Source organism: Eucalyptus grandis, chromosome 6 (genome assembly GCF_016545825.1).
Source record: "Eucalyptus grandis isolate ANBG69807.140 chromosome 6, ASM1654582v1, whole genome shotgun sequence".
NCBI lineage: Eukaryota > Viridiplantae > Streptophyta > Magnoliopsida > Myrtales > Myrtaceae > Eucalyptus > Eucalyptus grandis.
In genome coordinates, this window is record NC_052617.1 from 23,511,585 (window position 1) to 23,538,349 (window position 26,765).

The following is a 26,765-nucleotide window of genomic DNA, read 5'->3' on the forward strand; positions in this document are numbered from 1 at the left end:
AATTAAAACCTAAATTTTGACCATGCACATGCACTAAATAATGAATTTTTTTTTCGGAAAATGCATCCCATTTTAAAATGCAATTTATATTATGTATGGAAATGCCAATGCAAATGCATAATGCGAAAGAAAGGAACGTACCTCCAGTTACTTACCAATCAGTTCAATAAAGCATCTTGAGGTATATGATAAATCCCTATTTACTCCATAAGTACCAGTTTTCACTCAAGTTTCCTGAAGTGTCTAACCGGTAATAAATTGAGACATTGATATCGAGAAGAACATTCACATCCAAAGTGAAATGTTCAACGAAAAGAATTGAGACACCCATATCTAAACTGAGATGTCAAGATTTTTTAAACTCGAAATACATAGATCCAAACTAAGGTATAACGAGAAAGGTCGAAAAAACATACACATCCAAAGTGAAATGTTTAGACGAAAATAATTAAGACATCCATATCCAAACTAAGATGTCAAAATTTTTGAACCCGAAATACCTAGATCTAGACTAAGGTATAACGAGAAAGATTGAAAAATATTCACATCCAAAGTGAAATGTTTAAATAAAAATAATCAAGACATCCGGGTCCAGACTGAGATGTCATGATTTTTGAAGCTCGAAATACCTAGATCCAGTTAAGGTATAACGAGAAAGGTCGAAAAAACATTCATATCCAAAGTGAAATGTTTAGACAAAAATAATCAAGATATTCGGGTCCAAACTAAGATGTCATGATTTTTGAACTCGAAATACCTAAATCCAGACTAAGGTATAACAAGAAAGATCGAAAAACTTTCACATCCAAAATGAAATGTTTAAATGAAAATAATCAAGACATTGGGGCCCAGGGCGAGATGTCATGATTTTTGAAGCTCGAAATACCTAGATCCAGACTAAGGTATAACGAGAAAGGTAAAAAAAAACATTCACATCCAAAGCGAAATGTTTAGATGGAAATAATCAAGACATCCGGGTCCAGATTGAGATGTCATGATTTTTAAAGCTCGAAATACCTAGATCCAGACTAAGGTATAATGAGAAAAGTCGAAAAGACATTAACATCCAAAGTGAAATGTTTACACGAAAATACTTAAGACATCCAGATCCAGACTAAGATGTCAAAAAATTTTAACTCGAAATACCTAGATCCAAACTAAGGTATAACGAGAATGATCGAAAAACATTCACATTCAGTGTCACGCCCCGATCCTCGGGCACGCACACATCCTTCTACTTGGTCGATTTTATAATGCGATATCCTAGGACTAAGTATCGCCGACCCTTTTGTTTATTAAGCACATGCGGAAGCATTTATAATCCCCAGACAGTAACACAATGGGATAGAAAATTAAGGCCATATTTTTCATATTGAAATCCACAACCAAACTTTTATACATGGCATAACTCGAAGTCTATTCACAAGACTATTCATAACGTTCTAGTCTCACACCATTCACATTTAGACAGGATTCCTAAAAGATGACGGGATTTCAGTTCTCATCCGATTCATACTCAGATCATCATCGGGGTTCTCCTCCAAGTACTCCTCTTCGGTTTCTTTCTCCTCAGGCTCCTCATCAGGGTCCTGAAATGTTGTCCCACAACCGGGATGAGACTATGTCTCAGCAAGTTCTACCCCACTAAGACTCGATTAGGAAATCAATATGCTAACCGGGCTACCTATACACGCACGGGTCAGAGGACTTACCTTGGCCTCAGATTCCACCTGCACATTAGCACAGTTCAATAGGCACCTAAGCAATTACATCATAGATCAATATTTCGATCCATCGACCTAGTCGATTTCATGTCAATCCGACTATTCCCCAGTCGTTTCCCTTATTTAGTCTCAAATCGTACTCACGACTTCACGAGCATAGACTACCAAATTTATTGGCAACAAATTACAGTCCCAAAGGACACGACCTATCTTTAGGTAGCAAATTACGGCCCAATGGGCGCGACCTTTAATAGGTGGCAGATTACGGCCTTATCAGGCGCAACCCCTATCGAGTGACAATTTACGGCCTTATCAGTCGCGACCCATATCAGGTGGCAGATTACGGCCCAACGGGCGCGACCGACTCCAAATTCGGTGGCAGAACTCGGCCCTACTGGCACAGCCATACTTTGGGCGACTTTCGAGGTTCGACTCACAACCTCTCACAATCAAATTCTAATAGAATACCGACACGATCAATCTTGGGATACATCCCAAATTGCACGATTAATTCAATTTAGCACAACGTATAGCTCAAATAAATAAACGGACTGCACCATGACAATCAGCACGAAATTTCGGTCGTCGGCTATCCTTGCCTAATTTCCTAAAAATAAATAATTAAATAACTAAATTCGAAAATTAATAAATAAATACTAAAAATCCAATTTAGGCCCGTAATGCCTAATTGAAGCCGACTAAGGGTCGGGAAAAATCCCGAGATGCATTTAATAAATAATAGTACGTCTCTACTTACTAATGACTAAGTCTAACCACCTAACATGCATCATTAAGTCACTAATTTAATTGATCTAAACTAATCTAATCACCTAATTGCACTTAATTAAATCTAATCAACCCTTAAGCAACATTAGTCTACTAAGCGAGAATTAGTGAGATTACTCACTTGATTAAAAGCGGGGACCAGATCACCGCGATGGCGACGCAACGGCGGCCGAAACCCGAACTTTCGGCGGCGTCGACGGACACTTGGGCTGGGCCTACAAGCCTTGCAAGTCCACAAAAATTTCTGGGCTTGGACCGAACTTGGGCCTGAGCTTGGGCTGACTTGCTTCGCGGGCTTGGGCTGCAAAATTGGGCTGCTGAAGGTTGAGCCAAAAACTGAAGATGGGCTGCACTTCAAGTGGGCCTATTTTCACGGGCTTCAAAGCTGGACTGCACTAAAGATTTTAGCTGGGCTGAGCTGGGCTGGCTGATTTGTTGAAGGTGGGCCGGCTTCTTGGGTTGCTGGCACGAAGAAGCTAGGCTTCAGTTTCGGTGATGCTGGGCTAAAGATGCTGGAAATTACGGGCTTCGCTGGAGTGCGACTTCGGTTGACTCAGCGGCTGGGCGCATGGACTTCAGCTGACCGAAGACTCGCGCAAGAGGAGAAATGGACGAACTGACTGATGCAGGCTTTGCTGGCTTCAATTGGCGCAGCAAAGAGGAGAAGCAGCTTCGCTCGGTGGTCAACAAGATGGGAGGAAACTTGCTGCGAAGTCGCTGGTGGAGTCGTGAGCTGGAGGCGGTGGTGAGTCACGGATGTGGAGGGGAACTGAGCGTGCTGTTCGTCCAGAAGAAAAGATGAAGCAGCTCGTCCTTTGCTGAAGCAAAAGCCGTGAAGAAGATGGGCGGTCAGCTGCGGCTCGTTTCAATTGTTTCGCTGGGCGACACACGGGCAGCAGCTTCGGTCAACCGCTTGGGCTTCGCTGGCTGGAGATTGACCGAAAAAAAGCAAGAGATGGTGGGGCAAAACCGGTGGAAGTTGCTGGATCCGCGTGGGGCTTCGCTGGCCTACGGAGAGGAAAGGAGCTGCAGCAAACGGTGGAGACTTCACTCGGTGGTCTTCAAATACTCGTTTGTTGACCGAGCAATGGGCAGACGCAGCCAAGTGGCAGCGTGGAGGAGAGATTGAAGTCGATGCTGGGAATGGGTTGCGAGAGAAAAATGAAAGCAGGCTGGTGGAAGACCGAGGCTGTCGTTCAGGGGAGAGGATTTTGTGGCCGCTCAGCTTTGAGGAAACAAACTGAAGTAAAAGATCAGCGGGGTAGCTGGCGTTCGAGGGAAAGAGACGTGCGGAGGTCGGCGACCAAGATGGAGGGCAGCTGTTCGGCGTGTTGGGGAAGCCACGAAGGAAAGAAAATCAGCCACTTATCCATCCCATTAATTGCATGTCCCCTTAATACTTTCTAGGATAATTTGAATCCATAATTTCACCAAATTGATGTCAAAATGCAGTCCTATGCCCAATCCGAATTTCACTCAAATATTCTAAATTTTCTTGCTCAATTTCCCAAATTGAGGTCCAATTTCAATGTAGAAAAATCCCAAGTAATTTTCTATAAATCCCCGACACACAAAGGCTCAACCCGAAAACCCAATTTTCCATCAATTTAGCCAATCTGAATTTACGTCGAATTTCCACGACGTCCGAAATAGTCTTTCATAAAAATCCCTGAACCTCTTAAATATCTTCTGAGACTGAGTCGACATTCCTAAAATAGCTCGTGACACCACAGAACTTTCAATTTCTGAAATCGGGTTCGAATTCACAGTTAATTTCCCTTCGACGCGTTTTTAGCGTGACCTAGACTACCGGGTAACTTTCAGAACCTTTCAGTGCAAATGACCCGTGGTCGATTTTCTTCGAGCCACAATGAACCCACTCGACACATTGGCAACTCCCGATTGTCGTAGAAATCTCGAGGATTCAAATACGGACACGGGGTACCAAAACGATAGAGAACTCAGTCTAGTGTCGGCCGACGAGAATTTTCCAATTTAGTGGTGTCACCCACGATTAGCCACACATCTCTGTCGAACCGACCTATATCTGATCTCTAATCAATTTACGTTTATGCCGTAATGATCTCAGCAGATGAACACGGTTGAGCAGCTAATTCCTGGTCGAATTCTCAAGTCTATTTGCCTTAAAATTCTTAATAGTTTCCCCAGATAGTCTAGTTATCTCTAGAATGATCAGTTCTGAGAACAACTCTATAGACGCATCAATGAAATGCCTGATTTATTCAAAAGAAAACAAGACTGAAAATCTGGGATGTCACATTCAGAGTGAAATGTTCAACGAAAAGAATTAAGACATCCACATTCAGACTAAGATGTCAAAATTTTGGAATGCGATTTGTATGGAAATACTAATCTAAACAATAAAAGAATCTACCTGGAATATCTTACCTTCAAGGAGGGTAGAATGATTTAAAATAGTTGGTGTTACACATTTAAGACCTGTACCTTTCTACGGTCACCTAGTGTTGCAACACAGATCATACGATTAGGACTCAAACCTTTCTTCGGTCGCCTTAATCAGACTAAATCTAGAGAAAAATCTTTGGGGGACAGCTCAATTGAGTCGAGTGTCGGTGCACTTGAAAGGGAATACTTGTGCAATGACAAGTATTTAAGGTATGAATAGAGATATACTCACCTGGTAACATCTCTGATTCTCAGGGATATGTCTCTTGCAAAACATGGTCGTAGGAGAGGCAACATGCATTTGTAATCACAAACATCCACTAATTCAAAAGGGGTTCATGCGTGATGATTTCTATGAATCTTGCATCACCTAATTTCCATTGGGAAAGATTTCAAAAGAATATTCAAATCTGAACACATAAGTGCCATGGATGTGTCAAGTGAGGGATCTTTTAGTCTGAAAGGACTTTTCACTCATCCTCGTTAAAAGGGCTATTTCATCCTGACCTTTGATGCAAGATTTTGACAATCACTCTTACTATCATCATGTCAAACAAGGGTCTAAGTAATCTCACAAGTAGTACGACCTTACCAATCTAAGAGGTCTTTAACAGGGACTGTAATATAGGCTTGGTCAACGGCTTAACAAATGAGACTCTTTAAGTCGAGGCTATTAAAAAATGACATTTCGCAATTGTCTTGGGGTTTACTAGTCAAGAAACATACGAAATGAAGCATAAATTATCTTACTCGCACTCTTTCGAGCGGTGCTCTCAAACATACGAACTTTTACGTTAATTCAAGTGCCCTAATCTGAAGAGACTTTGCAAGGGACATAACGTAGGCTTAGTTCATGGGTTGAGAAGCGAAAGGATCATTAGGCTCAAAAAGTATTTACGGGATCAAAGTTGGTGATCATCTTGAAATCTCCAATTTTCTTCTTCAACATTGAGGATTTTCTCCATAATCGAAACTCCATTGAGTGTAACATCTCAGCATTTGAGGTTTTAGTGCACATGAACAATGCGCGTGAACAATAACTTGTGAGTAGTGTCGTGAACAATACAATTTCAAATTTTAATAACTAATAAATTAAATCCAAAAGTTAGTAGAACAATAATTAAAGTAAACAACCAATCAATTAGAGCCAAACATGTTTAATTAACCACATAAGCCATATTTAGCACTTAAAGAGAGATTAAGCTACACTGATCCTAACCATCTATCTAACCACCTATCTTAGGACTAACAATACTTGATTAAATCTCCTAAACTAGAATCAACACTAATTAAACTAACCCTAAGCAATTTTAGGCGTTAATCAAGGGATTATGAGCTAAACTCACCCGTTAAACGAGCCAGAGACACGGACGTGACAGCGACGACGGAGGCTATGCTCGAGAACCTCTACCACAACGATCCAAGGTGGTCCCAAGGCTGGAACAGCAGCCACAAACACTCCCTCTCACTGCACACTAGAAAAACTAGACTGCAAAGGCGAGGAAGGAGTTGGGCGACTAATCGGAGCTCCGACGAGGGGATGGCCGATGACCAGCGGCGCCTAGGGGTCAAGGGGGACCTGCTAGTAGTTGGGTTGGGTGAAAGCTTGGTCGAAAAGGGAGAAAATAGGCTAAAATCACGAAACAGTGTAGGTTAGGCGTGCTCCGGGCAATTCGGCGAGCGGTGGCTTCCAGCCGGTAGGCGGGTCAGCCAGCGGCTTCGTTCGGCGAGCGACGGGGTCCTTCCGTACGAACTGGACCCCCTGGACATGGTGGTGGGTGGCACGGAAGCTGATTCTCATGGAAAGATAACTTTTAACTCATGTTTTTGGCGAAAGGTCCGCTGGAGCAAAAACAAAGAAAATGAAAACATAGGAGAAAATGCTACGAATTTGCTTGGGGCTGAAGAGGGGAGAGAGAGAGATGTGAGGGCTGGTTCCTCTAGTTCTCTTAAGCTTTCCAAAGCTTCAACAATGGATAAAGTGAGGAGCAAGGAGGAAGAAGGGACTGCTGAAAATGAGAAGGGGCCATAAAATATCCAAAGTACTTGAGTTCTATGCCCCACCATACATGACTGTCTTCCTCAGCCAATTTGCAGCACCTTGGCTTCCTAAACAAGCCTCCCAAGTGGTCCAAATTGTTGAGTTCCCCGTGGCCTACAAATTTGGACCTTAGGCCATCTAATTTGGTTCAACTCCCCTTCCAATTTCACTTCAATCGTTCACCATTTGAGCTCAATTTGACCCCCATAAATTCAGCCAAGAGACCATCGCCCATCTCATGATTTTTTCTCATCAATTGAACCAACTTGACGGCCAACAGTGTGCTAAAAACGATCCTCCAATTTTTCGGGTCCAAAACAGCCCCCACTTTGAAATTTCGCTGAAATCTCGAGTTTGCAAAAAAATCTTTGAATGATGATTCGAAATTCCTAAAATGAATCGTGACATAATAGAATTTTCAATTTCTGAAATTGAGTTTAAATTCGTAGTTAATTTCAATCTGGCGCGATTTTAGCGTAACCTAGCCTACCGGGTAGCTTTTAGGAATTTTTAGTACAATTGACCCGTGGTCGATTATTTTTTAGCCACACCGTACATCTTCAACACATTGACGACTCTTGGTTGTCGTAAAAATCTCAATATTTCAAATACGAGCACAGGGTACCCAAAATGACAAAAACAATCGGTCTAGTGCTGATCGACGAGAATTTTGCAATCATGTGGAATCACCCACGCTTTGATCACATATCTCAGTCGAATCAACCTATCTCTAATCTCTGATCAATTTTAACAATGTCGTAATGACCCTTGCAGATTAGCACGGTCGAGCAGTCGATTTCTAATCGAATTCTTAAGTCTATTGCATTAAAATCCCTTAAATGATTCATCAGATAGATTAGTTATCTCGTGAGTAATCAGCTCAAAGAATAGAACTATCGGCGCGTCAATGAAAGGCTAAACTTATTCAATCGAAAACAAAACCCAAAAATCAGGATGTCACAAGAATAGCTTCAGCGGCTATTCCGAGCTAGTTTTTCCATGATCTTAAGATGGTCAACGCATTATGATGGACGTTTTGGAATAGGGTACCAGTTGAAATGTATTCATAAACTAGCAAGGTTATTCTAGTCTCCAAACATATGCCATGGAGCTTCACCACATTTTTGTGGTTTATTTGCATCACAATTTGAATTTCATGTGGAAAATTGCCCTTGATTAGAGAGCACATCGTTAGGCTTCTCGACCGCGACCAAGATGTCCTCTACTATTCTAGCTTTAGAGACTGAATCAAAACCACTCTCGCCAAGTATATTGCTATCATCGTAATTGTTGGTTGATTTTGCCAGCTCGGCCTCCGTAAAGATTTGAACTCTTTGATGTTTCAAGAGCTCTCCTTTATTTCGGTTGAAGTTTTTCTTTTTGATTCTCCTTCTCTGCCACTTGTCAAAGACTAAAGTACCAATAGCCATGAAGAAGAAGGCCTCAATAATCGCTGTCAAAGTATATATTTCACTAGGTTAATGATTCGAGCATGTAATCCTTATCCCGTCCATAGAGTTCATAAAAGATATTAATTTCAAATGGACTACCCATTTAATCTATTATTACATAATCCACGTCCATTACCATCTATTTGGATGATTGGTCCGTCTTTCAAAATACAACTACCCAATTTAATTGTGACAAAAGTGGTTTCTAAAACTAATGACTACACATTATGTATCATGTAAGAATCCCTAATGTGAGTCCTTATTAAAATTTGATGTGCATCATTACAAAACGAAAAAGTAATCAATTGAACTCAGTTCAAGTACATATTACTAGCGTCTTCTATTACTCCTCCCAATGTCTTTCCTTGATTATAATAAAGAAGGTTTGTAATAAAGAAAAAAGAGCAAGGAAGCATTCACCTCCAATAAATGGTATGAAAACTCAGTCAAATCTTTTAATTGCTTACGTTCGAACATAGATATTGCTCAAATTTGTATCTAGTTAATATATAATATGCCAATTAAAGACATGATTAAAGGATATATACTCTAGCTAGAGATGAAAGAAAACATAACCATTTTCATTTACATATTAATTATGTCTCCAAAACTAATTTTAACCACCTTGAAATGAAAAATTGCCCCGCCGCCTCCCCATGCCCGCGTGGGGACACCACCATGGAATTAATTTCTCTCAGATGGGCACCAAATATTTTTCTTATACTAATAAGAATGAATGGCTTCGGGAACCACCGTCCTCGGCGGTGCAGCTAGCTCAGGCTCTCTCCCCCTCACGAGGGGAGAAGTTCAAATCCCAGAAGCATCGTTAGGGATCCTTACCTGAAGTCTGTGGTGGTGGGTCCTGCAGCCACTTCCCCAAGGTTTCTCGCCGGCTCTCGCTTACGGGAGTTCCCTAGCTTACCCAAAAAAAAAAAAAAAAAAATGGGTTCAAGACTGGATTCATACAAAATGAGTGGGCTTATGGGCGATTCATACAAAATGAGTGGGCTTATGGGCTGATTTTATAGAGCCAAACAAGCTCCAATCTTCAAATATTAATCAACGTGGAGCGGTTCCGTAACTTAAGCGGGGGCCCGGCTGGTAGGTTGCTGGACTAGTCTCCCCGAGATATAGTCGGTATTGTGCTCCCGTAAGGTGAGCTAGGCCGGATCCTCAGCATAAATATAAATATATATATATAGAAAACAATTGTGCCACATTGCTTACCTAAAGGCCTTTTCAAACTTGCATCTTCTTTAAAATAAGAGTTGTTCAAACCCCAAAAAAAAAAAAAAAAAAGCAAGACTTGTAAGGAGAAGTGATTATCCTTCGGATCCTCCTCATCATCATCATCATTATAAATAATGTAAAAGAAATAAAGAAATATATTTATTCTTAAAAGTGTAGATGCGGCAGTGTTAATGCTATCCTGGTCACAGATTCCTCATGCCCCGTGCCCATTCCAACGGAAGGGCAATGGGTGAGAGATTTACGCACTGAGAGTCTGATCAAATCAGTGAAACTGCCAAGCGGCATCTTCATTCACACCATCCCAAGATTCTCTCTTGCCTTTTACAATCAGGATCGATACATATAAGTAAGAAGAGACGATCGTAAATGGGGGCTTCATAGAATTTAAGGCCGTGCAATTAGCATACACGGCCAGAGAATGAAAGAGAGGAGAGGTCAGAGAGGATGGCCACAATGTGAGAGGAGGAAACAAAAGTTGTGAGTGAGAGAATAGAGGGAGGAAGTGTAGCACGTCCAAGAGAAGAAAACAATAGAGGAGAATGCATACACTAGTGAGAAGAACAATGACCTAGTGGCATCTCGCCTCTGTTCTAGGCAAACTTCAAGCAGCGTTTGGTGTCCAGCTCCTGTCCACGCCACATCGCCTGCTGCTGTTCTTGCACGATTCGGTTTGTCTTGCTGTCACGATACCAACTTTGGTGAGGTCGTCCAGTTCCATCACGTCCGGTTAAACAATGACTCCTGCTGTTACTGCGCTTCACGATCACCCGAGCCTCCAGCCCTAGGCTAACAAGTTCAGCGAGCCCGAAGTGCTAGCAACGCCGCGTCTTCCTGCTGCACTGATTCCTGTCTAGGCCGGCGGTTCCCCCACGACTGGACAATTCTCTGTTTTGCAGGTTCTTTCCAGAGTTCCTTGGCTGAGTTGGCTTGAGTTGGCTTGCCGTTAATCACAGTGTAAAGCTTGCCGACCACCTCACCGTGAATCCCTCATCCTTCGCCATGAGCATCACCATCGGCCACACTGAGTCCACCACCGCCCGCAGTTGGAGCCGAACCGTCCATCGGTCCAAGTTTGGAAACTCAAATATTCAAATAGAGAATTTTCTAATCCAATATTGAGTATTCGATTTTATTACCTCTTTTGAATTATTGTTATTTAACGTGCATATCTCTAATGTTTAGAGTATCCTTAGAATTAGGAATAATTTTCTAATCCATAGCGTGTGTATGGTCGACAATTCGATCTTATGCCTGAAATATGATTCATGATCATATGGAAAATCGGCCAATCCAATCTCATACTTGAATACGATTCATCAATTTTATTCGCTTCCAACTTTGAATGGATGGATGCGGATGCTCTATTTAGTTAATTTGGTTCTATCTTTGCGATGTTTGATTTGATTTGGTTTTATTCTCATCCAAAGAAAATAGCAATATATATATCAGATAGGATTAAGGTAGATTTTAAAAAATCTTCTAGATAGACTTGCGTGCTTAGATCATATAATGTGTAAAACTAAGGTAGATCTTTATAGGTAACATTGCATTATTAATAAGATCGCATGTTAGGATAGACTTTATCTAGTTATGATAATATTCCAATTTAAATTAGGATTTGACCTAATAATTTTTAAATTGAGTTGGATAATATCTTAATCTAAGTAATTCATTTTAATTTTTATTTAGTTACAAATTTTCATGGAAAATACAACAAATGTCATGTGCCTGCATATAAAATTAGGTTCATAAAATGGACATCATTTAGTAATTGCTTGCCAAGTTCATTTAATTAAATTTCATGTCATGTAGACTAATTTAATTAGAATAGCATGTCACACTAGGATAGTTGCATATCAATTTTGACAATCATTATAAATTATTTGTTAGGTTATTCAATTAAATTGCACGCCATAGAAATTGCATGTCTAGGTTCATTTAGTTAGGAAATTGCGTGCCATGTTCAAAAAGTACTTTATTGTCTTTAGAATTAGGACATATGATAACGCATATGTCGCATGTTATGTTAGAATAATAATTTGCATTGCATATAGTTTAATTTTCATTAAATAAGAAAAAAAAACTTTAAAACGATTTGAGTGAAATTATGTGTGATGAAAAATCATATTTAGGTTGAAAATGTGATTATCTAATTAACTTTGCAAATGCTTACATTACTTTGAGATAAGTAAATTCCTTCCTTGCCCTTGTAATTTATTCATTGCTTTGATTGTTGGATGTTTCATTTACTAGTTGTGCACCCCCGCATGACCACCTTAAATGTTAGTGGATAACTTAAAATTAATTCAAGCTGCCTGACAAAGTATCTTTGAAAATAAATGAGAAATGTACCGAAATGGCATTAGAGCATTGAATTCAGAATTTCTAGTTTGTAGGAGTAAAGTAAATATCTCAATACTTTACTTGGGTTTTTTAATTGACCCACCAAATGTATATTAGTGACAACTCTTAATTGAAAATCATTTGCACGTTTAAGAACTTGAACCTTAAATCATGAATTGGTATGGGCTTGAGAAAGCTCAAATTAAGTTTAGAGTTAGGTGGTGCATTGTTTGGGAAGATCACCACAATGTGATAAGTTAGTCATTGTGTCCAAGTGAGACAAATTCTAGTCAACCTTGTGTTTGAGTTTTGAAAAATTAATGCCACCTTGTTATGGAGAAGGATTTAATTTATAAATAGCAATTACACATAAAAATATAAATATAAAAAATTATTAATATATATACTTTTTGGTTACTTAGCAAGTGTCAAGAGTGACACCTTATTAATATCTGAAAAATTATAAAATTGTGGTGCATGAAGGTGCAATTTCAGAGTTTATTTGGTAATCGACCAATTGTTGGTTATTTATGTTCTCTGGTTCCCCGGAACAAAAAGATAATAGAAATCTGTTTGGTTACATCAGCTAATTTTTTACTCTTGAGAACAAATTTGTTTTCAAAAATAGATTTGGAATATAATCAAGAAGTAGGAAAAAATTACTTTTTTGTTTTCAAGGAACAATTCTAGAATCAAGTAGATTTATTTTTTTGTCTTTTCTTTTCTTCTTTTTCTTTTATTCTTCTTCTTCCTCTAATTGATCTTTGGAGCCTCTCCAGCCCTTGGTGAGGCTCAGCCTTGCTATGGATGAGTGAGGCAACCACTTCGCAGTGGGTAGGCAAGGCTTGACCTCATTGGTGGCCACCTCTCGTCTAGCCAATCATCGGCCATCGCCGAGGCTAGTGACTGGCAAAAAATCTCATAAAATTATTAAAATAAATTAAAATAAATTCTATGGCACAAAAAAAAAATTGAGGATTGTACCAAATTTATTTATATTTTTTTATTCCGGGAATAGAAATTTTGTATAGTTAACAAACGCCTTCGAATGTTTAAAAACTCATTCAGGGAATAGAATCATAATAAACTATTTTTTTGCAAAAAATATTCCCTATAATAGAACGGTTACCAAATGGGGCATAAGTCTCTAAACTGTTAGTAGTACTTTGTGTAGTAATTAAGATTAGTTATAGGAGAAGACCCTGCTTAGGCGGTGAGTAAAATTGCAATCGTACATCAATTTTGATTAAATTCATCCTATTATGGAAGGGTAATTAACTTGCTATCACAACTCCGAAAGTCTTGCGATGTAGTCCAAAACAAGGTTTTTTTTTTTTTTTATATAGTACAAAGTATTCGAATTGTTCGATTTAAACACATGTCACGAACACACACAATTCGCTTGTTCATATGCATCTAGTAAAGCTTCTTCCCGGTTGGCTGGTGAGACTCATTCTAAATGTGAGACATTATGACTGAATTTATTGGACAGTATAAATAGAATCAATAGCTCGCCAGTGAAATCATTGATGACGCACAAATCAACAAGAAACTTGGAGTTGATCGATAAAGTCATCAATATTGATAGAAAGCAATTGACCATAGAATAACCACTGGTTGGTATTGTCCTAATTTCTCATAAACCCTAGGAAATTATTTCCTTTTTAGTAACCATTTGTAACTTCTATTTATAACCTCTGTTTGTAATTTCCATTTGTAATCTCCATTGGTAATCATTTATTGTAGGCTTTAGATAGCCACATGGAGGTCCCCTTCATAATACCCAAAAAACTTGTTAAGTTACCTTTTAACTTTTGTGCTATAGTTATGACCGCAATTCTCAAATACTATATCGTCGATTAAATTCCAGCGTTGTATCTTTATATCCTCATATTTCATTGCTGATTAAATTTCAGCAAAATTTGTGTACTTTCAGTTCCTTTTGAAGTGAAATTATCAGTTTTCTTATGTTCCTATCATATTTCTTGCCCGGAGTTATCACAAAATCTATCTCCTCTCATAAAAAAATCGAAGAACAACTTTCGATGAAAGTTATTTTATTACGAAAGGAATTTCAGTGGAACAGTTCCACAGTGTTTCTCAGTCCTCTTAGCTAACCTACGGGATTTTGTGGATCATCACAAGATGATGAAGTTCAACTATAGTGGCACCCCAAAAAAGATGACATGTTTTTTGCAATACTGTGAATGTGCATTCCTATGTTTTTGTCAATGAGCTTTTGTCAAGTAAGATCGTTGTATATTTCAATTATACTACTTCTGTAAGTTTTAAGTTGTCCGAATGTTAGAATGAATATGCTGAATTCATATGGTATAGGTGTATGGCTACACCAGAAAAAAGAATTAATGATTATCTATGCAGTGAATTATTATTTTTTCACTCTAGGAACTATTATTATCTAGAAGGAGTCACTTTTTACATCTCAGATTATGAATATAATGACATTCGAGGGTTTAAAAGAAGTAGCCCTCCCTATGAATATTAGCAAATATAGTATAATTATCATGTAGACTCAATATGCACTCATAACCTAGGTAGCACCAACACGTGACACGTGACACGCGACACAACACACGACACGCCATTTCTCAAAAAATAGAGACTTCCGACACGTTATGACATGTTAAATATCAAATAAATATTTTTATATATACATGATTATTTATTATTTTTAAATTAATTTATTCAAATTCATAAATAAATAAACAATAAAAAAAGAGCCTATAATAAATCTATACTAATAACATTAATAAATTTATTCATAAAAAATTGGAAAGACATTTTTACTTTAACAAAAGTTATCAATGAAATAAATAACTAATGAAATATTAGAGTCAAAATAAATTTGCATTTTTCTATGATGATCCAAATTTATCATTATTTAATATCTAGTGCTTTTATTTTTGAAGTAACTTTTTAACCCATCTATTTATTTATTTTTAGCCTTATCATGTATTAATAAAGTTATTTAATGTTCAATATTTCTTTTTATGGTTAAATGGGTCCCACCCATTTATTTTAGCACGCGTTTTCTTCCCCCACCCCCACCCACCCTTGTGCCTGTCACTTCCCTGCACGAGGCTTTCTTTCCCAGAGGCCGTGGACGCCTCGTCTCTCTCCTCTCTCTTCCTAAAAACAGCCCAAAGGGCAAAAACCCTAGCAATCACCTTCCTTCTCCTCTCCCTTTGCTCGGTCTCCACCTCTCTCGCCGCTGCTTCGCCTCCATTCTCCCTTTGCCGTCGTAGCCTTGTGTGCAGCCCTCCATCGCGGCGTTATAGTTTTCCATCTCAGCGTTGCAGACGGCGGTCGTAGCCAACCAAGATGATCGAGAAGGCTTCTTGGCGCAGTCGGCGGTCGCAGCCTTCTCCACGTTGTAGTCGGCGTTGCAGTTGGCGATCGCAGCCCTCCCTCGCCGTCGCTCACAGCGTCGCCTCGGCTCCCTCACCCTTGCCTCCACCCTCCATCACCTTCTTCCCTTCACACCTGCAGATCTGCCCACAAACCTCCGGACATGCTCCGACGCACGTATCGAAAAGAATTGACCACCTGTCGGAAACTCCAACACATGTTGACCGCGTGTCCGAGCGTGTCGGACACGTGTCGGACACGTGTCGGGGTGTCCGACACGACACGGAGGCCCTTTGAACGTGTCCGTGCTTCCTTGCTCATATCCATATATATAGCCAAATATAAAGATGTATTAAAATCATAAAAAGAAAATAATCTTGCAATAATTTTGAGATTTTTAAGAACACATGGAAGTATATCGTTAAATAAGATTAACATCCAAAAGTACATTTGCAATTGCGGTTCCAAACAAATATAAAAGGTAGTCGACTTGGAATTGGGCATTCGATATACTGATTTTGGCTATCAATCAAGGAAAAATGTAAGAAGCAGTTGGCTTGCCACAATATATGATATTACTAATTTTCATCATCAAATGTTCTTGACTTACATGTTTTTTGTGTGCCAACAGATGATTAGAGATTATTCTATGGTTTGATGGGGTGGTGTATCTATTGTTGACACCTAAATTTCAGCGATTTGTTCAAAAATTAGGGATCGACTCGATCCTATTAAAATGATTTTCATTAAATTACACAGCATGTAGGCAATAGAATAATTTACATCAATAGTGCTAAATTTCACTAATATTGTATTAAAAATTAATAATTAAAAAATAATTAATATAATAAGGAATTGGGCTGGGCCGACCTACTCCTCGTATCCTCTTCTTTCTTACCACCTGGGCGAGGCCCATTCTCCTTATTTCTTCCTCGGCCCGGCCGCTCCTTCCTCCCCTCCTGCTATTCACACGTGCGATAGAGGACAGCACGTCCAAAGGACCGGCGACGGCGAAAGGGACCACCGATTAAAAGGGGAGAATGGGCTGCAAAGTAACAGGTCAAGCTGTCAATTTCGAGGAGGAGCTCAAGGCCGCAGATCTATCTGGGTAGAGGACAGATCGACGGCAGAGCAGAGAGCAAGGAGAGGACCGACCAACTTTGTGCACAAGAGACCAGAGGGTGAAGGGCTCTCCTCCAACTGGACCGTTCAACAAATCGATCTGTGGAGGAGTACCATAAAAGAGGAAGAGGGGGAGAGAGAGAGAGAATTGGGCGCACGACCAAAAGAAAATGAGGAGGCCAAGAGAGAAATCGTGAAAGAGAGACCTAGAGGGAGAGAAATGAAATCGTCCCCGACTGAGCGTTTTTCGGCTGCCCTCGATGCAAACCGGCACCTCCTATAACCTAATTAGCGGTGACTCAATAGATAAAAATAAATTTGCATGTTAGTTGCGAATTGGTACAAACCTAGAGAGTCCCGGCTAAGTCTACACTTAATAATCTATTAGTCAAATCTTAGGCGGCTCACCGGAGATTAGGTCGCGACAAGTTAGGTTGCGACAACTATTTCTGCACAATGTTTTTTAGTCTGTAATGTTTGTTTGGACTGGGCCTTTAGGTTTATTTGTTTTATTTATATTGGCCCATCTATTTAAAAATTGACGAAAGTGTTGTAACATGGCACTAAGTTGCAGTTAATTGCCATTCTAGCACCACAAGTGCCATCAGATGTTGCTATCAAAAACCTTAAATAGTATGAAAAAAATAATATTTATTTGTTAGAAGAATTCAAAGATGCATTACTCAAAGGTAAACTGCAAGAAAAACTATCAGAAAAAAAGTATCCAAAATATCATCTTTATTTTCAATGTGGCCATCAATGTGGCTATCAAAAACCTTAAATAGTATGAAAAAAATTATCTTTATTTTTTGAAATATTCAAAGATGCATTACTCAAAGGTAAATTGCGAGAAAAACTATTAGAAAAAAGCATCCAACTGAAACAGACTTGGGATGTCTTTGCATTCGACTATAATTTTAGCCTTAGCACGGGACTAGAAAAATCTGGTGATTACTTTAATATTTCTCCCACAATTTCATAAATATTTTTTTTTAATAATTCAATCTCTTGTTGAGAGATACTTTCTTGAAATACTACGGAGAAAACAAATGCCAGGTTCAAATTACCCTTGAAAACCAATTAAAAGTACAGATTTTATCTCTTCGTCGATTTTGTTCATGGTTATTCAATAGAACATAATTGCGATTGGTTCTTTACGCTGTCATTCTGAGATATTACCTAAAGTCACTGTCAATTACTAAAAATAAATTTTCTAAGCCTTTTTCTTTTGCTTGAAAATTTTTCTAAGCCTTTAATTTGTAAAATTTAGGCAAAAATACAAAAAGTTCGATTTACGATAAAAGAGGTTAGGTCTTCCTTGCTAGTTAATGTCTTTCATCACGATTTTTAAGTATCAAACTTATAACACAATTCAAGTTCTTTCATCTTAAATGGCAGATTGTATGTCTTGTTGTAAATGTTGTAAAAGTCATTTCTTTATCTTTCTTTAAAAAAATATATGCCCTACAATAAAGTTATTATCAAGTAAATTCCCTTTTCTCGATCTTATGATCCTCTCACAGGTTTGGATAAGATCTTTTTGTTCTTATTGAATCAACTAAGATAATGTACATCTAAGAGCCGAATAGGATTGACTATCACCCTTTATCATATTTTATGAGTAATCTTATCATAGTTGGAATATGTGGCATTTTCTTTAGTTTTGAATCTTTTTGTCTTTCCCACTCTCACTCCAAATTTAACATCTAACCTCAAATTAGATTAAATGAACTATAAATAAGAAAAAGGTGCATTTTGGCAAGTATGGATCAATGTGGAAGCCACTAAAAAGTTTCTGGGCCAGCAGGATATTGTCACTGATTCTACAGCCTTTAACAAAGGCATTCTGAGGAATACTGATAATAGATGGAATGACAGCCGCCAATCTATTGGCTATAATCTTTGTGATGCACTTGTAAATAGTGTTGCAACACGCAATCGGTCTATAGTCTGAAACTGAAGATGCATTGGGAATTTTGGGCACAATGGCTAAGATTGTATTGTTTACATCGCGCAATAAGTTCCCGAAGGTAAAGAAATCCTTGACCGCTTCCAAAACTAAAGGCCCTACTATATCCTAGTTGAGTTTTAAAAACTCAACATTATGTCCATCCGAACCGGGAGCCTTGCCCACCACTAGAGAGAACAAGGTGTCGTGAATTTCCATCTCAGAGACAGGCCGAGAAAGAGTATGAATCCGATCCTTGTTCAAGGCGTACTAAAGTACTTCTTGGATCTTCTGTAAATATGGCCGAGTGTGAAGATCTGAAGGAGCCCGGAGGTCCTGAAAGTGAGAAACAAATCAATTATGCACCATGCCCGGATCAGTGACTAGATTACCAGCATTGTCCAAAACCGAAATGATTATATTCCTCAAATGGCTTTTGTTGACCAAATGATAGAAGAACTTGGTGTTTTGATCACCTTCCTTCATCCAACAAACTCTGGATTTTTGCCTATAGAATGATTCCTCTTGCGGCCAAAGATTCGTGAAGACCCGGAGTTGAAACCTTTCTAGATCCGCAAGAGAGCTATTACTAGGGTCCTACTAGAGAGCATCTTGAGTGAGCCGAAGAGCTTGCCTTGCATTGGCCGTTCTAATTGAGATATCTGAAAAGGACTCCCTATTGAGCTACTTGAGGCGGCCTTTAAGGATTTTTAACTCATGGCATAACATGTACATGGGGGTACCCTCCCCTTGGTTATCCCACACCTAAGTGATCATTGCATGAAAAGCCGGATGCTTCGACCAAAAGTTGAAGAACTTGAAAGATTTCCTATAAGTAGAAGGAGCCAAAACTCTAACAACCATAAGAGTGTGATTGGAAATGCCCGGAGAGAGGAAAGAGGCTTCCAAAAAGGAGAAGTTCTAGCACCATTTTGTATTAACAAGCACCCTGTCAATTTTCCTCAACTTCCGATTGGCACCCGAAGAAGAAAACCAAGTAAAACGGTAACCCACATACCTTAGGTCCTCAAGCTTTGCTTGGGCTAAGCATAACCTGAATTCATCAAAAGAAGAAAGCCACGTATCTGAACTCCCTATGTGGTTGGAGGAGTCTCGTATAGTGTTAAAATCCCTAGCCACCAACCAAGGAGTATCCAGCAAAGTAGTGCTTAGACGGGTAAGCTCCTCCCATAAAGATTGTCGAGAAACAAAAGTGTGCTCCGCGTATATAATGGAGAAGCAGAACTTAGACCCTGTGAATAGGGATCTAAGCTTGCCATGTATAGCTTGGGCATTGGAGAACACACATAAAAAATCACCAGGTTTGGATTCCACCCAATCCAGATCCTCCCTCTTGGGGAATATTCATAATTAGAATACCAATTCCATCCCGAGAAAAGTCCCGATGATATGGATAGGAAAAGGGAAGCAAGGACTTTGGTTTCAAGAAGCCCAATACAACAAATACTATTAGAGATAACCAAGCTTCTAACTTCTGCTTGTTTAACGAGATGCATAAGACCTCTAATATTCCATACTCCTATATTCATATATAGCTATATACATAGACGGAAGAGGAGATTACCTTCACTTGCCCGCTCACCTATGATTGGCCACTGGCCTTTGGGCAAAGGACTTAGGAGCAGACGGTACTAGATCTAGGCTTGGATCCTACCTTGGCTTAGCCTGTTTGTGGGTAGGCTTAACAGCTTCACAGATATAATCCTTTAGAGTTTCTTCTTGTGGAGCAGGGGGGCTGTCCAACAAGTGATCCTCCTCATTAGAACTACTTACATTACTTGCGTCATCCAAGTCTTCACCTAAGCTAGATGTAGTATCCGGATTAGGACGATCCTCTCTACAAGCGATGTTGGGAGAGGAGGACGAAACCAAAGCATCCTCCTTCTGTGTCATAGTAGAAACAGGAGACTGCTATGCACTAGGAACAACTACACTAATCTTAATATATGGAGAGGGCGCTACTTCCTTTGGCCTCGAGACAAGCTTTTTCTTTTTTAGACCGAACTTGATTCCAATCTCCCATAGAAGCACCATGAATCAGGACCGGTTCTGGAAGAGGGGCAAGATCAGGACTTTGAGTGGTAGGAACATCACAAACAGGAGGAAGTTGTGGGGCCTTGATAGAGGTGTTAAATGGGTGGGTCAGGTCAGGTTTGGGTCAAGTCATTAATGGTCCGACCCAAATTGACCCATTAACTCATTTATGACCCATTTATGTCTAATATAAATTTTTCAACCCATACCTGATCTAATCCATACTCGACCCATACTCGACCCATTTAACAAAACTTAAAAAAGCTTATATATATGTTTTAAAAAATGGTATTGCTAAAATAGTTTTATACAACACAAATTTAATGGAAAATTTTTATAATTTTTAAAATAATTATTTTAAAAATCGAATTTTAATTATTTTTTATTTTTAAAAAATATTTTTTATTATTTTTATTTTTAAATATAATTTTATTTTTTTTTTTTTTTTTTTTTTCTTTTTTGTTGACGATGGCCAACAGCCAGCCCAAGCGAGCCTCGAGCTCGCCAGATCCAGCGAGCTCGAGTCTCGCCCGATCGCGAGGCTCGAGCCTCGTCGGCCATCGGCAAGGCCTCCGCCTCGCCGGATCCGGTGAGCTCAAGGCTCGCCCCTTGCCGGATCTAGTGAGGCTCGAGCCTCGCCGAACATCAATGAGGCCTCCGCCTCGCCAAATCCGGCAAGCTCGAGCTTGCTCAACACCGGCGACCGAAGGAAGAAGAAAGAAAAAGAAAAAGAAAAGAAAATTAAAAAAATTATTATAATTTCGATTTTTATAAATAAATAAAATATATATATATATATATATATATATATATATATATATATATATATACTTTTGTAAAGTTAAATAAAGAAGAGAGAATCTCTCTGTAAATGGGTTCATTTTTAATGGGTTGATAAATGGGTCTTAAATGGGTCTGCTCTTAGACCCATTTAAGACCCATATATCTCAGCCTCTTTATTTTTAAAACATATTATGGGTGCTTTGGGAAATAAGGCTTGACCATTAACGACCCATTTTGACACCTCTAGGCCTTGACGGGACCAACAGGGCTTGCTTGGGCTGGGCATTTGTGGCCGAAGGTACCACAACTCGGGCATGAACAATTGTTTACTTTTTTGTTAAAATTCAAAATATTATTTTAGTACAAAGTATATACATAATTTGGTTTCGCAAATAACATACAATAAAATGAAGGAAGGTAATTATGATGATGAGAGTTGATTATGTTTTCTTAGGACTAGTTTGTTTATGCTTTTTAAAATGCTAAAAATAAATTTTTAAAATGTTCTATAAATGTTAAAAGATTTTGAAAAAAATTATGCACAAACTATAAATCAAAATTTAATGGTTGTGAAAATTCGACAAATTTCAAGCCAAAAGAAAAAGTATAAAAACTTGTTCCATACTAGACTATATATATATATATATATATATATATATATATATATATATATATATATATATATATATATATATATATTGTTGTCCTACGATTTGATGTGTCTTCTTTTATCCTTTTCCTTGTTTCATTATTTCTCTTCTTTTTTTTTTTTTAACGAACTAGATAAGATAACGTGTTGGTTATTCCCTTGTTACGTGGTGACTCTGGATTGGACAACCTATACTAGAAGATAGATAGGACAAGTATAGTGGATTGGGTCCCATGGCTATTCACTAAGGTTTAACTAGTGGGGTCCAAGTCTATGAAGTTGTACCACCATTTACGAAATAAGGTTGACAGAAGAGGAAGCATAATAATTGCCGCGTGACTGACAACCAAAAAGTAACTTAACTCGACCATGGTTAATTATTAACCGTCACTTTGTTCTTTTGTTTTAGGTTTTCTCACTCACCACGTCTCTTTTTCTCCTCCCTCTAGGCATTAGGGAGAGACCATGTGCTTTGGAAACTTCAGAAATTAAAAATCAAATCTAGAAGTTAATAGTCAAATCTTTGGCTTGTTAATGGTCCTCATTGATAAATGAGCTTTCTTTTAGTCAATTCCAGTATGGTGATAAAAAACCGTAAAGATGAATAGATAGGCTTCAACAACTGGATAACACATAATATTGGTAATAAGTTTGGATACTCCAAGACTAAATCTTGACCATTAATCTCATTCTTCGTGTTGGCTCCACACAAGAATAAGGGAGTGACATGGGCATCTTTCAAGAGACGAACGAAGCCTCAAACCAATCTCGCTACACCAAAAACATGCACATATGGGCCAAAGGCTAACACCAAAAGAATATAGCCCAATATCCACATGTCAAAGCTTTTAAGTGACTTTATTCTCATTTTGTGCTTACAGCTCTTTGCGAAGTTGGGCCATTCCAACTTGAGTTTTGCTATGTGAAAATCAAAGATGCAACTTAACGACTCACTACATCACCTGCTTGAAGCAGGAGTGCACACCATTTTCCATTCACATATGGTGCGAAAATATGTTCCAAATTCTAATCCGATCACTTCAAGCTACTATAATTCAATGTAAACAATGCTTACGACTAGTAGTCGGTTAGTGTTGTGGATTGAAGAGACAAGTGGTGACGCATCTCATCACTCCTTATAATGAAGTGTCACGACAAAATCACACCGGAAGAGAAGTGACTTGGGACTTGAGAAAGACACAAAACAAAGTATCCTTATTCACTCAAAGGTTCAGGTCTAGCTGATGGGTTTTTTCTATGCGTTGATGGGCCTAAGTAGGCCCATCCGCCCATGTTAAGCCTAAAAGCCCGGCCGGCAAGATAAAGGGCCCATGAAGGAAGGGTTGAGATATGAAATGGTACGTTGAGGGGGTTATGTCTTTTGGAAGAAATGTTTTACGTTGAAGAGTTACGTATTTTGGAGGAGACATTTTAAGAGAGAAAAGAAAAAAGGAGAACGTACCTTTTGGTGTACAAACGTTCTAAAGACTTTCTGTCCCCCTAACGTAAGAAGAGTACGTTCTCCAAAATCAAAGTTTTCTCCCCCTAAAAACAACAGTACGCTCCTCGGTAGAACGAAATCAAAATTCTTTCTCGAACTTCAACATTGGTGTTTTAATCTGTGAAAAAAAAGGTACGTTCAATTCCGTAATGTGCCTTTCGATCGGTGATACATGTGCTTCATGGGTATGCTTTCGCATTCGTTGTTTTAGGGTTCGATTGAGTGTTGAATCGGTTTTAAGGAATCCGTTATTCCCAACATTGGTATCAGAGCCGTAATTCATGTTTCTCGATCCCCTTCCTTTTATGTTATTGGATTTTTTTTTGGTCGAATTTTGAGAAAAGCCGCCGCCGATCGATCAAGGACGAAAAATCCTGACACCGTACTGTTCCCCCTAGTCTTTTTGATTTTATGTAAGTTGAAGTTCATTTCTGATAGCGTAGGGTTGAAGCTCTCGTTGATACGAGAAAAACGAGTGGCGGATCACCGCTGGGAGCTACCAGACACGTCGCCACGTGCGGCCGGAATGAATCGGGGTCGTCGATGCGTGCAATGCACGCACCGATTCGGTCCCCACTAGTCGCATGCGACGCACGCGCCGTTTCAGCGCCAGGCGCGTGCACACGGTCTCTGGCACATGCGTGGCACGCACCAGCTGACGTCATCGTGACGTCAGCCACACACGCGCATGGCATGTGCCGAGTCAGTTGGTTTGACCCGACCCAACCCGGTTGACTCCGACCCGTTGACCCATGGACCTCGTCCGTTGACCGTTGGCTTTAACCGTTAACCCAAAAAAATGTGTTTATTTTTCAATTAAGCTTATGTGGATTATATTTAATCCCTTTTTTGTTCTGCATTTGTTACAGAAACAATGCATTCCCGTAAGGCGCACACATCTATTCGTGCAACTATAGATGAACAAAAATAAAGACTTTCTAAGTTGATAGCTGAGTTAACTGATTATCGATGGGAGAGTGGCAACTTAATTGATTACGTTCTCGAGGTCAACAGGAAAATACAAGAGGTCATTTGAAATGGTCGTCCCATGCCACAATTTGAGATGGTGCGATTCTTCATGAACACTCTTCCACCGATATGACAAGGAGTGTTGAATCGCCTATGGGAGGTTAACAGAGCTACTAAGTATAAGAAGCTAGTAATGACTTTTATAAATGAACATTACCGAATTGAAGCCACAAAGACTGCGGCCCATGGAATGACTTCAACACGGCGGGTGATGAATGTGCGAAGGAGAAATCCTAAGGGATACCCGTCTGTTTTACCGTGGCTACCTAGAATGTCTAAGGAATTTAAAGAAGAAAAGATCAAGAAATTGAACAAAAAGGAATCTTTCCCAGTTCATATGTTGTCTTGGCGTTAAATGTTTTGACTAGTATTTATTTAGTATGATTTATGGACATCTTATATGAATGTTTTCTACTTAGTTGTTATTGATGTAGCAACTGATATGTTAGTTGCATTATGTGAAAGCATTATTATTTTATCATTATTAGATGTCAAAAATTATTTGCTTATGTTATTATTATTAACTGTTGTGGATAGTTCATAAAAGTTTTTGTAACTTCAAAGAATTTATTTTTGCATAGAAGATTATATTAACAATAATTCCAAGTTAGGATTTTCGAATAATGATTGGAAACATAATAACCTTTTAATTCTAAAACCTTACTTAAAATTATTCATTAATATGATGGGTTTATGCAAAATGGATGCTAAAATGATAGGCATTAATAATTCGTGCATATATGTCTGATATGTTCAGATTGATGGCTTCGGCCGCAAAGAGCATAGTCGCTAAGCTGAACAAAGGTGAGAAGCTCAACAGCGACAACTATAAAATATGGCGAATGAAAATCCAATATATGCTGGAAGAACAAGAGGCACTAGAAACTCTTAACCTAACTATGAACTAACCTGAAGATGGAAACACTACACAACATAAGAAAAATAAGAATGCATTTGCTGCATGGAAGAGAAAGAACTCTCTTGCTTGCATTACGTTGTTGAGTAACATGGAGAATGATGTCATGCGAGAGTTCAGGCATTTTGAGAATGCTAAGGAAATGTGGGAAGCATTAGCAGCAAGATTTGGTCATACTTCAATGATCAGACTGGGGCAGCTCACTATTAGGTTTGACTCTTACAAGAAGCCTCATGGTCAGACCATGAAGCAACACCTAAGAAAGATGTCAAACATGATTAATGAGCCGAAAGATGCTGGCCATGTCCTAACTGACGAGCAGCAACTGCAAGTAATGATTCGTTCTTTGCCTCAGAGTTGGAAGCATATGAAAATACACCTAACACACAATGAAAATATCAAAACCTTTGAGGATACAATGCGTCATCTTGAGCTAGAAGATGACCGCCTCTTGGCAGCTAAACTGGAAACTTAAATTTATCATGCTAGTTCCAACTCACATGGAGCTTTGAGCTCCAAGTGCAAACGTCATGATTGGTTTAAAAGGTGGAAAGCAAAAGAGCAAGTTCTTCAGGGAAGAAACCAAAAGTTGACCAAGCGTCATCGAATGAAAAAGCTGTAAAGGGCGAAGTGTTACAATTATAACAAGAATGGTCACTATGCCAGCAATTGTCGTGAGTCAAAGAAGGTATACACCCCTTGTACATTTAAGAACTTTGCTTTTGTGTCAAGTTTTGTATTCTTAACTGAGTCTAATCCTTTGTGGACTGTAAATTCATAAGCGATAGACCATGTAGCGAAGGATAGAGAATCCTTCATGGAATTCCGACGAATACCAACTGGAACTAAGTGGATCTATGTAGGAAACAATTTCAGAGCCGAAGTAAAAGGGACTAGCATCTATCAATTGAACATGCGTGGTGGACGCACTTTGTTCCTACATGATGTGTTGTATGCTCCGGAAATTCGTCAGAATTTAGTGTCTATTTTAGTGTTAGTTAAACTTGGTTTTAATAGTAGTGTGGATTTGTATTTGGATACAAACTACTATAGTTGTGGTTATTTTCTAGATGGTTTTATTTTATTAAATGTTGACTATAGTAATGCCAATGTTTGTTATTTCCTTTTCACGTCTTCTAATTCATATGATAATGATGTGAATGTGTGGCATGTTAGACTTGGTCATATTGGCCAACAACGTATGAATAGGCTAGCCAAATAGGGCTTGTTGGGCAATATTGAAAAAGTTGATTTGTCCATATATGAGTATTGCCTACTAGGGAAAACAACAAGAAACCATTTGAAAAATGTAAAAGAGCTTAATTTCATTTACGTTTAGTCCATTCTGACATCTGTGGTCCAATGAATGT

General features: G+C 38.9%; 1 long non-coding RNA gene across 1 annotated transcript; it reads right to left on the minus strand.

The window, feature by feature from the left end:
• Positions 1-1,345: 1,345 nt before the first annotated feature.
• LOC120294999 lies at positions 1,346-3,907 on the minus strand. The gene is made up of 2 exons (XR_005552367.1): positions 2,632-3,907; positions 1,346-1,589 (listed from the first exon to the last, which is right to left on the minus strand). It is a non-coding gene; the product is annotated as an uncharacterized LOC120294999 (long non-coding RNA).
• Positions 3,908-26,765: the final 22,858 nt, after the last annotated feature.